The sequence below is a fragment of the Cetorhinus maximus genome, unplaced genomic scaffold, assembly GCF_964194155.1.
Source record: "Cetorhinus maximus unplaced genomic scaffold, sCetMax3.hap1.1 HAP1_SCAFFOLD_2599, whole genome shotgun sequence".
In the NCBI taxonomy this organism is placed as follows: Eukaryota; Metazoa; Chordata; class Chondrichthyes; order Lamniformes; family Cetorhinidae; genus Cetorhinus; species Cetorhinus maximus.
Window position 1 is genome coordinate 1 of NW_027598533.1, and position 2,500 is coordinate 2,500.

The 2,500-nt window shown below is 60.7% G+C and overlaps 1 non-coding gene across 1 annotated transcript; it reads right to left on the bottom strand.

Moving 5' to 3' along the window:
* Window positions 1–1,696: 1,696 nt before the first annotated feature.
* On the bottom strand, window positions 1,697–1,850 carry LOC144677499 (5.8S ribosomal RNA). Its single transcript, XR_013575718.1, has one exon. It is a non-coding gene; the product is annotated as a 5.8S ribosomal RNA (ribosomal RNA).
* Window positions 1,851–2,500: the final 650 nt, after the last annotated feature.

Genomic DNA, 2,500 nt, shown 5'->3' on the forward strand with positions numbered 1-2,500 from the left:
GAGAGGAGATCCGCCACGCCCCGACGCGACCGGCCCGAGCCACCGAGTTGAATCCTCCGGGCGGACTGCGCGGACCCCACCCGTTTACCTCTTAACGGTTTCACGCCCTCTTGAACTCTCTCTTCAAAGTTCTTTTCAACTTTCCCTTACGGTACTTGTTGACTATCGGTCTCGTGCCAGTATTTAGCCTTAGATGGAGTTTACCACCCGCTTTGGGCTGCATTCACAAGCAACCCGACTCCGAGAAGAGCCGATCCCGACGAGCCAGGGGCCGCTACCGGCCTCACACCGTCCTCAGGCTAAGCCTCGATCAGAAGGACTTGGGCCCCGGAGCGTCGTCAGAGAAAGGTCTTCTATACGCCACATTTCCCGCGCCCGCCAGGCGAGCGGGGATTCGGCGCTGGGCTGTTCCCTTTTCACTCGCAGTTACTAGGGGAATCCTTGTTAGTTTCTTTTCCTCCGCTTAGTAATATGCTTAAATTCAGCGGGTTGCCACGTCTGATCTGAGGTCGTAGCCCAATAGGCGTCACCGGCCGGCCGTTAATCTCTCTCTCTTTACTCGGAGCCACGCGCGGCACTACTCTGCTGCCGGCGATCAGGGAGGAAAAACGGGCTCGGCACAATTCTCTTCCAGAGCCACCGATGGCAGTGTCCCGATGCGGAAAGGGAGCACCACGCACAGTTGGGGGTTTTGAAGTGCAAGGCTTTACTCGGGGGAGTGAGAGATTAAAAAAAAAAAGAGAGCTGCGAGATCGGTGGAATGGCCAGACCTAGCGAGCCGTCACCACTGAGACCCCCCACGGGGGATAAAGAGTTGCGGGACCGGCGTGTGCAAGTGGTACAAGGCATCAGAGGCTTGGTGCGAAGCTGCGACCGTACCCGGGTCCGGTACGGTGACGAGAGCAGGCAGCGAGTGACAGGAGGGCCGAGACTGCGTGCCAGGCACTGACTAAGGTAGGCGCTCACCAGACGGTAAGGCGAGTGGACGCGAACACCCCCGGCGGCGGCGGAAGGCCGGCGCCAACGACGTGTGCAAGGAGACTGACCTCCAGCGCAACACGAAGCTAGCGGCGCAAGCCAACTACCACCCCAGGTGCACTCACGAACCAAATGCCACCAACCGCCAAAGCGAACACACACCACCGGCCAGAAACTCAGGCAAGCGAGACCAGCCACTGTCAAACGCGTCAAGCTCCCCTTCACCACCTACGGTACAGCCTGCACCTGCAACCAGGGATACCAGCACGACAGGCACCAATCACTCGAACCGCACAACGGAAAGCACCACAAACCTCTCTCGACTGCTCTCTCTCTCTCTCTCTCTCTCACTTCTCTTTCGGCCGATGCACTCAGCGTGCCCAACAGCGTGCCGCATCTTTCCCAAGACACCGACAGAGGGTCAACCCTGGCCCGAGCCTGGAGGAGCAAGCAGCCCCCGGCAGCAAAGCAGTCACATTCGTTATTTTGCAACCCGATGACAGCCGTGCCGGGAACGATAGGCGGCTGGGCCACTAACGGTTCCACGTCTCATTCGTTCGCCCGGAGGCCGAGACCGAGGCCGTGGAGACCGAAAGGTCAAACTCTCCAAAAGGGTGGAGAACTCTGGGTCTGCACTTAGGGGGACAGAGAGGACCGGGCCTCTGCGACACCCCAGCCGCGCTCTCGCCGGGCAAAGCGAGTGCGATTGATGGTCAAGCGACCCTCAGACAGGCGTAGCCCCGGGAGGAACCCGGGGCCGCAAAGTGCGTTCAAAGTGTCGATGATCAATGTGTCCTGCAATTCACACTAATTCTCGCAGCTAGCTGCGTTCTTCATCGACGCACGAGCCGAGTGATCCACCGCTAAGAGTTGTACAGAGTTTTGTTTTTTGGAATGGATCCTCCCGCGAGGATGCCGAACCCGGACCGCGCCGAACGCTCCCCGACATTTCGACGGGAAGCCCCATCCGACGGCACGGCCCCGGCGAGCCGAGGCACGCCGATTGAGTCCATAAATCACAATGCGAGGGGCATTTGACAATCGGTCAGGGCGCTCGCGAGGCGTTTGCGTGGCGGCCAGAAAGGAGAACGCCGGAGCAGGGAGCCATGCCGTCACGGACCGCAGCCATCAGAGGCAGGAACTCTGACGCCACCGTCTGCCGGGAAGGTGGAGAGAGAGAGAGCTAGAAGGGAAGCCAACGACGCGCTGAGTGGGGTACAAGCCCCGCAGAGCTGCCAGCGATGCCAACTCACCGAGACCCCGCCGGCAGGGTGGTGGAAGGCACAGCGGGCGCAAAGCGGAGAGACAGGTACATTCTCTCGCACGCTGCTGGCGGACCCAACCGCCCGCTCAATCTCGCTTCCCACAGGGAGACACGCGAGTCTTTAAACCGCCGCCCCCAAGGCGACCAGCCCGCGGGAGCCGGAGGGGGGACGTCTAGGTACCCTGTACCTGCGAAGGGAGGGTGACTAGTAAGACGACCAAAGTGTCACCGCGGTGGGAAAAAGCCGGGCCTGCATCA